This window comes from Palaemon carinicauda, chromosome 16 (genome assembly GCF_036898095.1).
Source record: "Palaemon carinicauda isolate YSFRI2023 chromosome 16, ASM3689809v2, whole genome shotgun sequence".
Lineage (NCBI taxonomy): Eukaryota > Metazoa > Arthropoda > Malacostraca > Decapoda > Palaemonidae > Palaemon > Palaemon carinicauda.
Genome location: NC_090740.1, coordinates 1,641,951 through 1,660,530, shown reverse-complemented (window position 1 = coordinate 1,660,530; position 18,580 = coordinate 1,641,951). Strand labels below are relative to the sequence as shown.

Here is an 18,580-nt window from a genome sequence, read left to right as displayed (position 1 = left end):
CTTTGGAGTCTCCATGGAGAACTTTGTCTTCTGAACGTAGTCGTTGAGGATACTTACGTCCAGGACTGGTCTCCATCCCCCGAGTTCTTGGGAACCAGGAATAGGCGGTTGTAGAACCCTGGTGACCTCAAGTCTCGCACCCTCTCTACTGCCTTCTTCTCCAACAAGAGAGACATTTGGAGGTGCATAGCCTGCCTCTTCGACTCCTCCTTGTATCTGGGAGAGAGATCTATCGGATCTAAAACTAACGGAGGTTTCATTATGAAAGGAATCTTGTATCCCTCCTTTAGAACAAGAACAGACAAAGGGTCAGCTCCCCTTCTCTCCCAAGCTCGCCATACGTTGTTCAGTCTGGCTCCTACTGCTTGTCTGAAGGCGAAAGCAGTCACACTCTGCTTCGCCCAGGTCTGGAACCTCTCCTTCTTGCTCTCCTCCCGTCGGGTCTGGAGCTACCCCTACTGACGGACTTCCCTCGAAAAGGCTGTGAAAACTGAGGGAAGGGAGTTTCTTCTTTCGGTTTGCGGCTAGTAAAGGAAGTCGGTAGGACCTTCCTTGCAGTCTTTAAGACTAAATCTTGAGCGGCCTTCTGGGTCAAAGCGGAAGCAACCTCTCTCACTAACTCCTGAGGAAACAGAGAGGGAGAAAGAGGTGCAAACAGCAACTCAGACTTCTGGAAGGGTGTGACCCCCATAGAAAGAAAAGAACACATCTGCACTCTTTTCTTAAGAACCCCAGCTGTGAATAGGGCTGCCAACTCATTAGAGACGTCTCTAACGGCTTTATCCATACATGACATGATGTGGATAAAATCAACAGTGTCAGTATCTTTTAGGGTTGAAACTTTCTTCCCCAAGGCTCCCAGAGTCCAATCCAGAAAGTTGAAAATCTCGAAGGCTCTGAAGATGCCTTAGAGGAGACGATCGAACTCAGAAGTAGACCATAGAATCTTAGTCCTTCTCATGGCCGACCGACGAGGAGTGTCTACTAGGCTTGAAAAGTCGTCCTGGGCAGAGGAAGGAACTCCCAAGCCGAGAACTTCTCCCGTCTCGTACCACACACTTGACCTGGACGCTGATCTAGCTGGAGGAAAAGAGAAGGCTGTCTTGCCTTGGTCTTTTTTGGACTGCATCCAATCTCCCAACATCCTTAATGCTCTCTTCAAGAGAGAACCATCTCAGTGAACAGCGATTCCTTCGCTGCTTTCCCTAAGGTAAACTCCGAAGGAGGTGAACGGGGAGCAACAGGAACAAAATGGTCTGGAAATTCTTCCGTAAAGACTTTCATAATCTTCTTAAGATCGACTGAATGATCAAGGGTTTTAGGCTCTTCTCCCTCAGAGAATTCTTCCAAAAGTTCAGCCGGGGAGAAGTGATCATCTAGCTCTTCCTCCGATAAAACTCTAACTGACGCAGAGGCATCTTGCAGAACTAGAGGAGACTCCTTACAGGCCTGACTTCTGTCATACACAGGTGCAGGGTCAACACGTACGGCGTCACAATGATCCAACGCTCGACGCTCTGAAAGAAGTCACTCGCGATCATGATGATCGGTATGACTGGCGTCATCATGACGTCTGCTGCTCTTATGCTTGGCGTCACATTCAACTGCATGTCGTTCAGCATCTGATTGACGCTTGGCGTCACGTTTTACTTGACGCTCGACGTCACGTTTAGCTGCTTGGCGATCGTCGTCACAATTGATCGCTTGACGCTCGGCGTCACGCCTGGACGTTTGACATTTGGTGTCAAGAGGATCTGGATCTCGACGTTTCACAGAAACCTTATCACGTCGTTCAGCGCCGTGTTTAACCGCTTGACGCTTGGGAAGCTATCCGTCGTCAAGCACCTCTAGACTAACAGCCTTACGACGCTTAGCGTCAAATTGAGAAGTTTCCCGGCAGTCGGGATCTTGTTGACAGCAGGTTGATACGTCTGCATAAAAGAAGAGAGTTGCTGCTGCATGTCTTGCAGCATACTCCAATTCGGGTCAACTTGCGGTAACGCAGGAGAAGTTATTTCAACCGCAAACTCGCCTTCTTCGTCGCTCAAGTAACTCGCCGAGTGTCCAGAAGATGACAACCAGTCTGACGGTGGCAGCGGAGCATGAACTGAAGTGATACCAGACTCAGGAACTAGATCTGCAACAGGCTAGACTTGACGTTTGTCAGACTCCGACATCCTGTCAGGACGTTTAGCAGGAGAACCTTCTCCAGACGAAGGAAAACGCTCTGGACTGCTCCAATGGCTACAACCAGGCGCTTGCGGTGACAAGGCACGAAGTTGAGCTACTGCATTCACTTTCCTCTTAAGAGGTCTGGAGGCTTGACGCCAGCCCGTGCTGGGAGCTGTGTCATCCGAAGATGGGGTAAACACTTTAACCTCACCTTTCCCATGGTGAGGGTGAGCGTCCCGTGAAGCGTCAACAGGAACGCTCGAGGGGACGTCTGCTCGAGCGATAACGCCTCTCGTTCCCTTTCGCCGATCGACATGCCTTCTCCCAGGGGTTAGGGAGCTTGGAAGAGGTCTAAGGCTAGGTGAACAACAGGTCCGAGCAGACGCACCCTCCACTCCACTAAACACATTAACCGCACTTTTCACACTAACACTTTTTAATTGATTCATATCGGACATAAGTTGGTTCCTGTCCACAGCGAGCGATTCAACCCTTACTCCCAGGGCTTGAATAGCGAACATCATGTCTTTAAGCGTAGGCTCAGCGGTAACAGTAGTGGGATCTGAAACTACCACCACAGGGGAAGGATTAGGTTCAATGATACGGGAAGTGGATAACTTTCTAGAACGAGAAGAACTACGTCTAACTCTGTCTCTCTGAAGTTTATGAGTATAGCGGTCAAATTCCAGCCACTCACTTTCAGACAACAAAACATATTCGTCACACCGATCCCCCAACTCACATACTTTACCCCTACATTTAACACAAATTGAGTGGGGATCTACAGAGGCTTTAGGAAGCCGGGTCTTACACCCTTTCACACACTTTCTATTAGCAGGAGAAGGGTCGGCCATTATGAATAGTTAATAAGAGAGATCAAAACAAGCAAGTGTCAAAATAATCAAAATCAATAAAGTTTCAAGAGAATCCGAAAGCAAAATCCAACAAGCGAAAGCCAATAACCAAATTAGTAGTACATCACCAAAGATAACTGCCAAAATCCAGGTTAATTAACGAGCGAATATCCAACGATGTCGCCAGCAATGGCGGCAGGGAAGATCTGAGGAATCATGGAATGGTTCTAGGTACCTCGCGTGAGAGGGCGCTGGTGGTACACCTGGCTACTCTATCTGTGACTGCCGGAAGTTTTGAATTTCTGCTGGACGTCAGGGACTAAAGCTATTTTTATATAACCACCGGGTAAGTCTGATGTTTAAAATATAAATTTTGCTGTTATTTTTGACAGGTCACATAAACTACTGTGGTTTACTATATTTTACACAGTCTTGCCAACACAAATACACAATTAGACCCTTAAACATTACAGCCTTGGCTAAAGCCAATATTCTCATTCTTCTGTCTATCTCAGCCAAAATAATTATCTAACTAACTGGAGGGGCACTCAGTAGAACACAGACCTCCGCTGTGGCAGCTTATTTCTCGACCTTGACTTTTGACCTTTACGTGTATTAACCCTTTTACCCCCAGGCTCTTTGGAAATTTCCAACCCTTAACCCCCAAGGGGTTATTTTTTTCCCAGCACATTTTGGAGTATATTTTATTTAAATTGCTCTAACAGCCTTAATTTTTGTCATAGAGAGGTCAGGTTGGTCTCATTCTCTTGGAAAATGCCTGAATTTTTTCAAAATAATATAAAAAATATGAAAAAAAAAATTTTATAGCATTTTTTTGCAAGGACGTACTGGTACGTCCATGGGGGTAAAGGGATGGGTTTTGTGAAACGTACCAGTACGTCCTTTGGGGTTAAAAGGGTTAATTGGTGTGGATTTTCATACTCTCATATATAAAGTTTTAAGTCTCTGTGACAACGTCCTAACTTATGGCTGGTTACGTGAATTGGAAAACTATACACTACACAAATTTATCGTATCAACTGAACCAACCAAGAGGGACATAAAGGATTGTTAAAGGAGAAATTCCTCTGCAATAGAGAAATGCATCCTAACTGAAAATATGATCCAACTGGAGATAATTTGTAAGTTTCCTTACATTATAAAACTGAGTTCTTCAACAGCAAGGCTGGTGAATACAGCAATTAACTACTAAAATAGTAGTTGAAAAAACTTATAGTGTTATGACATTACACCCATTCTCATCATTCAATACAAAGGCAGAACAGTGTGTGGTAGTTTAACTTGGGTTATGTGTAGGTAGTTATTTCACCAAATTTTTGTCCACCAAAATACTTTCACACTCGGCTAATGAGCGTAGCACAGCATGTAATGCTTGCCAGAACAGTGGAGCAATGAAATAATGTTCATTTGCGAGCAACGACCAATAAGCAATTAATTAGCGTTACTTCATTAACCAACATACAATGAACATCGGACACGGATAGGAAGGTGGTCTCATTTTCTATGAGCCGCAGGTCTGCTCACCCAACAATCCATACACTTACCTCTAATTTTCTTAACGAGAAGCATCGCTAAAAGAACAATGTGATCGGAAGAAAAGCAATTAATAGTCAGATCTCATCAGAACTCAAAATTTTTTTTGACTAATATTATACGTCAGCAAATACTTCAGTAGACATTAATTTCAGATGGAATGTATTTCAGATCGAGATCAATAATAGAAATTATGCAAGGTGAATGTAGTTGGTTTGAAAAGGTGTAAACTTTCTTATTAGTTGTCAAATCAATTTACTTTACAGGGGAAGTTGGTGTTCATTTTGATCTGATATACGATATAAAGATAGTTTTACGATTTACGAGATATGATTTAGTGTTACCTTGCCAGGAGTGAAGCTAGTTAAAATAAAACACAAAGTTGAGACTTAGTCTTAGGGTAAGCGAGATATACGGAAGTCTAGGGGGGAGGTCGCATGAGGCGTAGCCCCCCAGTAGGTAAGTAGGTTAGGATATGATTCCTAGGTTAGGTTAGGTGCTTTGTGTTTCTTTCAGTTTTAAAAAGGGGTTTTTCAGTCGTAAATTTTAAAATTTTACACCCACTCTGTCCCAAAAACCAAAAAAGGCTCTGAAAATGTTATTTACAAGTGGCTTACACTATTCTAGGGGCGTATGTATGATAGCGGCCACCTGTGTGAATGATGACGGCTGACTTTGAATACGGCAGTCTAAGGGGGGTCGCCAGGAGCATTAGTCCCCGCCATTAGGCAAGGGCACGGCTTGTAGGTTAGGTTAGGGGGTGTTAAGGTTAAATTAGTGATGTTCTTTTTTTATGCACGCAGGAAGAACTGGCCGCTGATATACAAAGGCTCCCTAATCTACTACACCATTACGTTTCGAATCCGAACTTTCTAAAATAACCACGAATTATCATACAGCGAGAAAAATGATGCATGAACTATGAAATAATTACAATTCACTGTTTATTGCTTTGTTATCCATGCTAATTTAATATGATACTGTACATTATAGGCTAAATAACACTCAGAGCCAAACACTTAAGGCAAATTTAGTATTTTGCATATTTTTAAAAAGTTCTGCTTGAGATAGTTCTTAAACACCATAAAACCATATTTATGAATCCTCTTCAACAATTATACATTTGAGAACTTTATTTCGAGTTTACGGTCTTTAAAACATGTGAAAAAACGTTTGACTAAGCATATTTCTGCATTTTTAAATTAAAAATTTCTGATGTGAACGTTTTGACATGTAGCCCCTGAGAGTAACCCCACATCCACTAACATATGTGCACTAGTTTTTAATAAATTATGTTATATATGTAAAACCCAAAGGATCTATATATTCTACAACCCACCTACAATATTTTAACAGATAATAGGATAACTTTTGTGGGAAAACGTCACGAAGAGTTAACGTTGTTGGCAAGACTGAAACGGTGTTGGCGTCTAGAGGTGACCTTCCATATTAAGAAAAGTTTTTATATTAAGCAAATATAATTAAAAGCTGGTTCATAAGACATAGGGCATTGTAATGAACCCGAGAGAACCCAAAGTAACCCCACAGGCTAAGCTACCGTGTTTTCATGACGGTACCCGAACCCTAATCGGGTATGCTAACGATGTAAACAAATTTCTTCCAGCCCAATTTAAACACCAATAAATCGTGATTTAACAGACTTTAATACATACTGTAGGTGAAGTGTGGTCAGCAGTTTCTAAGCATTGCACTCACAACACCCACAGTCTGGCTTAAGGGCGTAAATAATTGATAAAATAACCTTTTACGATGAAGACGCCATTGCTTCGGAAGCCAAAAATCCTTCGTTCCACTCCCTTGTTTATGTCAGCCAGGGTTGCCAGATTATTCGACTGGATTATCGTACATGAGCTTTAAAGTTGTCGTTTTTCAACCAAAATTATCGTACACAGTTTCAAAATAATTATTTACGAGTTACATGATTGATTGGCTTATTTCAAAATATTTTAGTATAATTGTTTAATCACACACACACACACTCACATATATGTATATACATAAGGTATGTATCGTACATCGTACTAGACCTAAAATGATCGTACATGTACGATAATTATCGTACGAATGGCACCCCTGATGTCAGCTAATGTGACCGTACGTCACAGGCGCCAAATTCGAACGAGAGTGATGATTCTCATTTTTCTGTAGCTTTCTGTAACATTAATAATTAACTTTAGATCATTCATTTGGCCCGTTTTGATTATTCTTTATTGCATGGTCATATTCTAGTCCCATACCACTTTCTGTAGATCTTTTCATTTAGTACCACTCCACTTTTTGTGGCTCTATACGTCTGGTCCCACTCCACCTTCTGTAGATCTTTTTATCTGGTCCCATTGCACTTATAGTAGACTTTTATCTAGTCCCACTACGTTTTCTGGAATCTTTTTATCTGCCCCAAGTCCACTCTCTGTATATCTTATTATTTTATCCTAGGCCACTTCTGTGGATCTTTTCATATAGTATGTAGATCTTTTGATCTGGTCCAAATCCACTTTCTGTTATCTTTATATATGGTCACTCTCCACTTTCTGTAAATCTTTTTGTTTAGCACCAATCCAAATTTTGTAGATCTTTTAATATGGTCCAAATCCACTTTCTGTTATCTTTATATGTGGTCACTCTCCACTTTCTGTAGATCTTTTCATTTAGTACCACTCCATTTTTTGTAGATCTTTTAATCTGGTCCAAATCCACTTTCTGTTATCTTTATATGTGGTCACTCTCCACTTTCTATAAATCTTTTTGTTTAGCACCACTCCAAATTTTGTAGATCTTTTAATCTGGTCCCACTCCACTTTCTGTAGCCTATGTTTTCTTTCTTTAGCTGGTTCAAATCGACTTTTTTCAAGGTTCTATCTATCTAGCCATTGTCTTTTTCTGAAGTCTTCATATCATCTGGATTCACGTTAACTTTTCTGGCTTTTTTTTTATACCACCACACATACCTGATGTAAATTTATCCCATTCTATGTCATTTTTGTATTTTTTTTACCTAGTCCCAGTCCATTTTCAAAAGTTTGTTCTTATCTTCATTCTACGTTTCTGTATATTCTTATTTGTTACCCTCTCTATTCTTTTCAGTTTTCCTTATTTAGTTTCAATCCACATCCACTCTCTGAGCGTTAGTTTACTTCACCCACTAAAGGCCTCCTAGTTGGAAAAATACCACGGTGTGTAAAGGAAATAAGGAAACAGACAGAACAATGTGCCCGAGTGTACCCTCAAGCAAGAGAACTCTAACCCAAGACAATGGAAGACCATGATACAGAAGCTATGGTACTGCCCCCAGACTAGAGAACAATGGTTTGACTTTGGAGCGTCCTTCTCCTAGAAGAAAAGCTTGCCATAGATAAAGTGTGTGTTCTATCATTACAAAGTGGAAAGTAGCCGCTGAACAGCTACTGTGCAGCAGTTAACTCCTTGAATGAAGAAGAATTTTTAGTAAATACAACTGTCAATAAACCTACATTATGACTGAAAAATAAATTTATTTGATTCACGTGGAAATATTAATGTGACTAAAGTACAGGTGATAATTATCAATATGAGACAGGAACTTAAACAGACTGAAAGAAGCTACTGCAGAATTGTCCGTTTCATTGAGATTAAATTGATTAATGACACGAAAAAAATTCAATCATCAGAAATTTACCAAAGACAATGGAAGACCATGGTAGAGGCTATAGCACTGCACAAGACTACAGTGTCCTTCTCCTAAAATAGCTTCTCACCATAGATAAAGAGTCTCTTATCCTTGCCAAGAGGAAAGTAGCCACTGAACAAATACAGTGCAGTAGTTAACCCCTTAAGCAAAGAAGAATTGTTTGGTAATCTCATTGTTGTCAGGTGTACGAGGACAGAGGAGAATGTGGAAAGAGTAGACCAGACTATTCGGTGTATGTGTAGGCAAAGGCAAAAGGAGCTGTAACCAGAGAGAGGGATCCAATGTACTAGTCTGGCCAGTCAAAGGACCCAATAATTCTCTAACGGTAGTATCAACGGGTGGCTGGTGCCCTGGCTAACCGAGAGTTTTAACTTTATTTATAGATACCAGTGTTAATTTTTTGTGAGAGATAATTGTAGGAATTATAATTAAAAGATTGAAGCAAAGTTACAAGCCATAATATACTGGAATTTTTGTTTAACAGCAAAGTCGTGCTTGCGCTGAGCGTGAACTCTCATATCTCTCTCTCTCTCTCTCTCTCTCTCTCTCTCTCTCTCTCTCTCTCTCTCTCTCTCTCTCTCTCTCTCTCTCTCTCTCTCTCTCTCTCTCTTCACAAATAAACACATTTAAACCTTGCATTGGCAGATGATCAGAGTTGAACCAAACTTAAGAAGCGGATTATTGCTAGTAAAAGTAGTTGCAATCACTGGCTATTGAAATCCACGCACCATCACAATTTTTGTGTAGTTGTAGACAAACTAACCCATCTCTCTTAGCTTTACTAATTTTTCTTTTAGGTTGGAGGGAGTCTAAACACATAGATTCTTCCTTGGGCCATTTTCTGTAACTTTTATTCCCTTCTTTCTACATTTCCCACTTCTAGTTAGTTATTTTTCTTAGTAGTCTACAACATGTTATTTGTAGGTTCTTTCTACATTTCCCACTAGTTCTTATTCTTAGTAGTCTACAGCATGTTATTTGTAGGTTCTTTCTACATTTCCCACTAGTTCTTCTTCTCAGTAGTCTACAGCATGTTATTTGTAGGTTCTTTCTACATTTCCCACTAGTTCTTATTCTTAGTAGTCTACAACATGTTATTTGTAGGTTCTTTCTATATTTCCCACTTCTACTTAGTTCTTAATCTTAGTAGTCTACAACATGTTATTTGTAGGTTCTTTCTACATTTCCCACTTCTACTTAGTTCTCAATCTTAGTAGTCTACAACATGTTTTTTTTGGAGGTTCTTTCTACATTTCCCACTTCTACTTAGTTCTCAATCTTAGTAGTCTACAACATGTTATTTGTAGGTTCTTTCTACATTTCCCACTTCTACTTAGTTCTCAATCTTAGTAGTCTACAACATGTTATTTGTAGGTTCTTTCTACATTTCCCACTTCTACTTAGTTCTCAATCTTAGTAGTCTACAACATGTTTTTTTGGAGGTTCTTTCTACATTTCCCACTTCTACTTAGTTCTCAATCTTAGTAGTCTACAACATGTTATTTGTAGGTTCTTTCTACATTTCCCACTTCTACTTAGTTCTCAATCTTAGTAATCTACAACATGTTATTTGTAGGTTCTTTCTACATTTCCCACTTCTACTTAGTTCTTATTCTTAGTAGTCTACAACATGTTATTTGTAGGTTCTTTCTACATTTCCCACTTCTACTTAGTTCTTATTCTTAGTAGTCTACAACATGTTATTTGTAGGTTCTTTCTACATTTCCCACTTCTAATTAGTTCTTTTTCTTAGTAATCTACAACATGTTATTTGTAGGTTCTTTCTACATTTCCCACTTCTACTTAGTTCTTATTCTTAGTAGTCTACAACATGTTATTTGTAGGTTCTTTCTACATTTCCCACTTCTACTTAGTTCTTTTTCTTAGTAGTCTACAACATGTTATTTGTAGGTTCTTTCTACATTTCCCACTTCTAATTAGTTCTTTTTCTTAGTAATCTACAACATGTTATTTGTAGGTTCTTTCTACATTTCCCACTTCTACTTAGTTCTTATTCTTATTAGTCTACAACATGTTATTTGTAGGTTCTTTCTACATTTCCCACTTCTACTTAGTTCTTATTCTTATTAGTCTACAACATGTTATTTGTAGGTTCTTTCTACATTTCCCACTAGTTCTTATTCTTAGTAGTCTACAACATGTTATTTGTAGGTTCTTTCTACATTTCCCACTTCTACTTAGTTCTTTTTCTTAGTAGTCTGCAACATGTTATTTGTAGGTTCTTTCTACATTTCCCACTTCTAATTAGTTCTTTTTCTTAGTAATCTACAACATGTTATTTGTAGGTTCTTTCTACATTTCCCACTTCTACTTAGTTCTTTTTCTTAGTAGTCTACAACATGTTATTTGTAGGTTCTTTCTACATTTCCCACTTCTAATTAGTTCTTTTTCTTAGTAATCTACAACATGTTATTTGTAGGTTCTTTCTACATTTCCCACTTCTACTTAGTTCTTATTCTTATTAGTCTACAACATGTTATTTGTAGGTTCTTTCTACATTTCCCACTTCTACTTAGTTCTTATTCTTATTAGTCTACAACATGTTATTTGTAGGTTCTTTCTACATTTCCCACTAGTTCTTATTCTTAGTAGTCTACAACATGTTATTTGTAGGTTCTTTCTACATTTCCCACTTCTAATTAGTTCTTTTTCTTAGTAATCTACAACATGTTATTTGTAGGTTCTTTCTACATTTCCCACTTCTAATTAGTTCTTTTTCTTAGTAGTCTACAACATGTTATTTGTAGGTTCTTTCTACATTTCCCACTTCTAATTAGTTCTTTTTCTTAGTAATCTACAACATGTTATTTGTAGGTTCTTTCTACATTTCCCACTAGTTCTTATTCTTATTAGTCTACAACATGTTATTTGTAGGTTCTTTCTACATTTCCCACTTCTAATTAGTTCTTTTTCTTAGTAATCTACAACATGTTATTTGTAGGTTCTTTCTACATTTCCCACTTCTAATTAGTTCTTTTTCTTAGTAATCTACAACATGTTATTTGTAGGTTCTTTCTACATTTCCCACTTCTAATTAGTTCTTTTTCTTAGTAGTCTACAACATGTTATTTGTAGGTTCTTTCTACATTTCCCACTTCTACTTAGTTCTCAATCTTAGTAGTCTACAACATGTTATTTGTAGGTTCTTTCTACATTTCCCACTTCTACTTAGTTCTCAATCTTAGTAGTCTACAACATGTTATTTGTAGGTTCTTTCTACATTTCCCACTTCTACTTAGTTCTCAATCTTAGTAGTCTACAACATGTTTTTTTTTGGAGGTTCTTTCTACATTTCCCACTTCTACTTAGTTCTCAATCTTAGTAGTCTACAATATGTTATTTGTAGGTTCTTTCTACATTTCCCACTTCTACTTAGTTCTCAATCTTAGTAGTCTACAACATGTTATTTGTAGGTTCTTTCTACATTTCCCACTTCTACTTAGTTCTTTTTCTTAGTAGCCTACATGTTATTTGTAGGTTCTTTCTACATTCCCCACTAGTTCTTTTTCTTAGTAGTCTACAACATGTTATTTGTAGGTTCTTTCTACATTCCCCACTAGTTCTTTTTCTTAGTAGTCTACAACATGTTATTTGTAGGTTCTTTCTACATTCCCCACTAGTTCTTTTTCTTAGTAGTCTACAACATGTTATTTGTAGGTTGTGTTGTAAACCATCCAATTCCTGTTGTTTTTGCTTCTGATATTGACCCTCGTTCTGAGACAAAAGATCCTGCTATAATAACTGGTCTAGTTTACTCCGGTTAAAAAATCTACAGCACTGTGCAAGGATTCCTATGTTACCTCTTTCCATTCCCCACTGTCCAGAGATGAGGAAGGATGAGATTGAACTTTAAATGTAGCACAATCATTTTCACATAATTATCTTAAGGAAACAGACAGTTACAGGCTAATAAGCCGTTCTTGTCACTCCTTGATAATGAACAAACTGCTGAAATCTGTTGGGTCTCCAGGGTTACCAGATCATTTCGACTGGATTATCGTAAATGAGCCTTAAAATTGTAGGTTTTCAACCAAACTTATCGTACACAGTTTGAATATAATTATTAGAGAGATACATGATTGACTTATTTCAAAATATTTTAGTAAAATTGTTTAATCAAACACACACACATACATTGTATATACCTAAGGTATGTATCGTACATCGTACCGGACCCAAAATAATCGTACATGTACGATAATTATCGTACGAATGGCAACTCTGGCAAGACCTTAATCTCTGGATGCTCTCCTATACCTTGGGATCAGAGACCCAAGTTGGAATCCCTCAAAGACGATGGTCTCTGGCCAGCCGGGGAATCTAACCTTGGTCCAGGAAGCTGGTATGACAGTGACATAACATTTAGCCTCTCCTTGGCTATATGCTATTGTTTTTTAGGGATTCTCCCTTGGGTCTCTGATCCCGAGGTATAAGAGAGAATCCAGCGATTATGGTAGTGAAATATATGTCGTATTTGAATATGAAAAACACGTCTAAATATGAAAATTTTTTCATATATATATATATATATATATATATATATATATATATATATATATATATATATATATATATATACAGTATATATTACAGCCAACTCTTCTTACATGACCAACCAAACCTATTAGTACTAACAGAGAGGGCAGAGGATGCAGGTGGGGGGGGGGGAGTGCCATCTCGTCTTGATCACTTGTCCTATGCCTCATCAGTACCACCCGGGACTATGTGCATCAATGCAATGTTTATTATATCAATCAATTTCCAGGACATGCCGTGAAATGTTGCTGTGCTTATTACCACATTCACATTGGCTATGGGGTTGGTATCTAGGATTTTTGAGTGAAGAACATCAGGGATGTTGTTGAGGATATTAGGGTCTACAGGATTTCGTTGGTTAAGGATCAAGCTGAAATGTTGTGCCCAGCGATCTATTATCTCCAGTTTGTTTTTTAGGAGGTTTCCTTCTAGACAGCAAACATGAGTTATACTACTTTTTGTTGGGCCATATAAAATCTTAATAGAGTTGTAGAGACCATGTTGATTATTTGCATCTGTGTATGATTGAGTTTCTTTTGCACGGTCATTCCACCAGTTATTTTCCATGTCTCTGAGTATTTTCTGCACTTCTGATCTTAGCTGTTGGAAGTTTTCTTTGAGGGCTACAGAAGTAGGTTGTGAGAGCCATGCATCGTGCGCTTTATTTTTTGCTGTGATTCGGTCATGTATACCATCAGCGTTGTTATCAAACCAATCTTGATAACGTCGTGTGGAGAAGCCAATTAAACAATGAGTACCTCCTGTCGGAAAGGAAACACAGGGACCTCCTCCAACAACCTATTATTATTATTATTATTATTATTATTATTATTATTATTATTATTATTATTAGCTAAGCTACAACCCTAATTGGAAAAGCAAAATGCTATAAGCCCAAGGGCTCCAACAAGGAAAAATAGCCCAGTGAGAAAAGAAAATAAGGAAATAAATAAAAGACATAAAAAGTAATGAAAATTAAAATAAAACACTTTAAAAACATTAACAACATTAAAACAGATATTTGATATACAACAACCTATTATTATTATTATTATTATTATTATTATTATTATTATTAGCTAAGCTACAACCCTAGTTGGAAAAGCAAGATGCTATAAGCCCAAGGGCTCCAACAAGGAAAAATAGCCCAGTGAGAAAAGGAAATAAATAAAAGATATAAAAAGTAATGAAAATTAAAATAAAATACTTTAAAAAACATTTACAACATTAAAACAGATTTTGATATACAAAATACAAAAGGACTTAGGCTATGTAAGCCTGTTCAACATGGAAGGATATCTTACTTATTGCTCCTTTAATACTATAGTCATTTTTTTTAGCGAGACGGATTTGCATTGACTCACAGCGGTGCCCTTTTAGCGCGGAAAAGTTTCCTGATAGCTGATTGGTTGGACAAGATAATTCTAACCAATCAGCGATCAGGAAACTTTTCCGACCTAAAAGGGCACCGCTGCGAGTCGGTGCATTTGCGCCTCATTAAAAGAAATAGACTATAGTAGATAAGGATCTAGTAACAACCAAAGTAATTCTATGGACATATTTTTAATACAATCGCTCCCTTGAATGTAAGAACTGAAGACTTCCTTCCTTCCCTGTACAATAATAGTAAATTTACCTTTTTTTCTCATGAAGATTTACCCATATCAGATCTTCCAAATTCCGTGAAGAAAAAATGACATTATTATTATTATTATTTTTATTATTATTATTATTATTATTATTATTATTATTATTAAATGCTAAGCTACAACCCTAGTTGGAAAAGCAGGATGCTATAAGCCCAGGGGCCCCAACAGGGAAAATAGCCCAGTGAGGAAAGGAAATAAAGAAAAATAAAATATTTTAAGTATAGTAACAACATTAAAATAAATATTTTCTATAAAAACTATAAAAACTTTAACAAAACAAGCGGAAGAGAAACTAGATAGAAGTGTGCCCGAGTGTACCCTCAAGCAAGAGAACTCTAACCCAAGACAGTGGAAGGCCATGGTACAGAGGTTATGGCACTACCCAAGACTAGAGAACAATTGTTTGATTTTGCAGTGTCCTTCTTCTAGTGGAGCTGCTTACCATAACTAAAGAGTCTCTTCTACCCTTACCAAGAGGAAAGTAGCCACTGAACAATTACAGTGTAGTAGTTAACCCCTTGGGTGAAGAAGAATTGTTTGGCAATCTCAGTGTTGTCAGGTGTATGAGGACAGAGGAGAATCTGTAAAGAATAGGCCAGACTATTCGGTGTCTGTGTAGGCAAAGGGAAAGAACCATAACCGGAGAGAAGGGTCCTATGTAGTACTGCCTAACCAGTCAAAGGACCCCATAACTCTCAACGGGCGGTTGGTGCCCAGGCCAACCTACTACCTCATATGTGATGTAATTAGATCAAGAAGACTCTAATGGGCAGGACATATGGCTCGTATGGATGAGGATCGAGCTCCAAAGAGGATATTCTTGGCTGAAGTTGCTGGAAGAAGACCTGTAGGACGGCCAAGAAAAGATTGGAGAAGATCCTTTGTGGAGGATGTAGGAATCTCTGGGGGAAACCCAAATGAATGGGTCCATCAGGCACAGGATAGAGAAGAGTGAAGAATCCTATCACGAGCGGTCATGGGGTCCAAATGTGGCCTGAGTTCAACCGGCGTGAGTGAGTGAGTGAGTGCCTTTTATAGTGCAGAAGAGAGAAAAAATTCTTCTGATAATCCTCCTCATAGAGGAACATACATCAGGAAAATTCCATGCATCTTCTGTACCTCTAAACATGTGAACCCTCCTTGTCCTTGGTTATTTCGATTCTCTTGGGGCAGTTCCTCATCACAACTTGAGGATACGATACCTTCAGTGGTGCCGTAGTTTTGCTGAAGTTTCCTTCCGTCCTCTGAAGAAGTGAATGGTCCAATTTCTGAAATGGGTTTTAAGTTGCAACCCAAATCGAGAGGATTGTAAGCTCTTCTGAGATGGATGGTAGAGTGGATAATCAATGGCTGATATACCTCTTGGATATGTGGAGGAATTTTCTTTCATTTTTGGAAGCCTTTGTAGGGTGACGGCCAGATCCCGTAGAAAACGGGAATATTCTGAACTGTGGCCGTTGTTCTAAAAACAATTTTGGCGGGAAAAGCTAACTTTAAAAACCCACCTAACCTATGCTAAAAGCCGTATCCTTACCCAGGAGGGCTACACTCCCCCGGACCCCCCCCCCCTTACACAACAGTTTCCTTACCTACGAGTACGATGGGAGAAGCTAACTTAAAAAACCCACCTAACCTATGCTAAAAGCCGTGTCCTTACCCAGGGGGCTGCGCCCCCCTGGACCCCCCTTACGCAACATATTTAAGATCCGTAGACCATTTACAAACGTTTTTATTCTATACAAGATAACAGTCGGAGCGATAATAAGCAAATTAGGACGCTTGGCCGTAGCGCTACAAACTACCCCATTTTTGTCAGACATTCCTATGGTGTCAATTACCCTTTCCAGAGTTAAAACAGGGTTTATGAGAAGTTAGAGCAATACCTCCATGAATGAAACATTATTGCATACAAGAAACTTCCTGGATTTGGTATTAGCTATGATCTCAGGTTAGACATACAATAAACAACAATTGGAACCATTTCTGGTCCCCTGCAGGGCAAAGGACTCACACATGTCCTTAGTTATGTCTGGGGTTTGGCCATTCTCACCACCACGCTACGCTAGCCACTGCGGATTGGCGATGGTGGGAGACTTTAGTCTGATTGCTAACAACGCTCGCTCTGAATGTTTGTGTGTGTATATATATATATATATATATATATATATATATATATATATATATATATATATATATATATATACTATATATATATATATATATATATATGCACTCATATATATAAATGTATATATAAACATATATATTTATATATACACACATATATATGTGATATATATATATATATATATATATATATATATATATATATATATATATATATATGTTTTTTCAAAAAGGCCCATAAAAGAAACACAGGAAATATGAATAAATCACACTATATTTCGGTCAATAAACATCGACCCTGTTCAGGAAGTAAAGTTAAAGTGAGAATTACAGTGGAGAGTGACGGTTTATATATGAAAGCAAAAGGGTGTGTTCAATTGTTCTATAGTTGTTATATATATTCGATCACACTGAGCTCTCTCCATCCCTCGGGTAGAGGGGAGAGGAAGTAGTCATACAACGGTGATAGGGGGTGCATGTGCGTGTGTGTGCATATCTATCTAAATAAGAGATGTCTATGGTATAATTTTAGTTTTTTATGTGGCCTATAAAACTTCGTTTTCCTTATTAAAATAAAAACATCAAAGGTCCTTCTTTGTAAAATTAGTTTCATTAACCTCCTACATTCTGTAACATTTACTTCTTAATAAAGGTACTTTTTAATGAAGGTACTTTTTAATGAAGGTACCTCTTAATAAAGGTACCTCCTCTTTATAAAAACACTTCTTAATAAAGGTACTTTCTAATTATAAAAGTACCTCTTAATAAAGGTACCATATTATAATGGTATCACCTCTTAATGAAGGTACCTCTTTATAAACGTACTTCTTAATAAAGATACCTCTTTATAAAGGTACCACCTCTTAATAAAGGTACCTCTTACAAAGGTACCTCTATAACGGTACTTTTTTTAATAAAGGTACCTCTTAATAAAGGAACTTTTTAATAAAGGTACCTCTTAATATAGGTACCTCTTAATAAGTACATCTTAATAAAGGTACCTCTTAATTAAAGTACCTCTTAATAAAGGTACTTCTTAATAAAGGTACCTCTTAATATAGGTACCTCTTAATATAGGTACTTCTTAATAAAGGTACCTCTTAATAAACGTACTCTCAATAAAGGTACTCGCAGTAAAGGTATTCTCAATAAAGGTACCTCTTAATATAGGTACTTCTCATTAAATGTACCTCTTAACAAACAAACTTCTTAATAAAGGTACCTCTCAATAAAGGTACTCTTAATAAAGGTACCTCTCAATAAAGGTACCTCTTAATATAGGTACTTCTTATTAAAGGTACCTCTTAATAAACGTACTTCTCAATAAAGGTACCTCTAATAAAGGTATTCTTAATAAAAGTACCTCTCAATAAAGGTACGTTAATAAGGGTACCTCTTAATAACGTACTTCTATAAAGTACCTGTTATAAGGGTACCTCTTAATAAACGTACTTCTCAATAAAGGTACTTCTTAATAAGGTACTTCTTAATAAAGGTACCTCTTAATAAAGTACTTCTTAATAAGGGTACCTCTTAATAAACGTACTTCTCAATAAAGGTACCTGTTAATAAGGGTACCTCTTAATAAAGTACTTCTCAATAAAGGTACTTCTTAATATAGGTACTTCTTAATAAAGGTACCTCTTAATAAACGTACCTTCTTAATAAGGGTACCTCTTAATAAAGTACTTCTCAATAAAGGTACCTTAATAAGGTATTCTTAATATTAAAGGTACTCTCAATAAAGGTACCTTTAATAAGGTACCTCTTAATAAAGGTACTTCTAATAAAGGTACCTCGTAATAAAGGTATTCTTAATAAAAGTACTCTCAATAAAGGTACCTGTTATTAAGAGGTACCTCTTAATAAAGTACCTTTATTGAGAGGTACCTGTTATAAAGGTACCTTTAATAAGACGTACTTTCAATAAAGGTACCTCGTAATTAAAGGTATTCTTATAAAAGTACCTTCAATAAAGG

At 37.6% G+C, this 18,580-nt stretch overlaps 1 protein-coding gene across 4 annotated transcripts in view; it reads right to left on the bottom strand.

The window, feature by feature from the left end:
• Positions 1-18,580, bottom strand: part of LOC137655613 (serine-rich adhesin for platelets-like) — a 488,048-nt gene that overhangs the window by 87,545 nt on the left and 381,923 nt on the right. The window contains exon 1 of one of the 4 annotated variants that reach the window (XM_068389520.1): positions 6,254-6,402. The exons of 2 other annotated variants lie outside the window; for them this stretch is intronic. The gene's annotated coding sequence lies outside the window, so the exon portion shown is untranslated. Of the gene's footprint in view, positions 1-6,253; positions 6,403-18,580 lie in introns of those variants that run through there. One more of the 4 variants, XM_068389521.1, reaches the window with a different exon arrangement.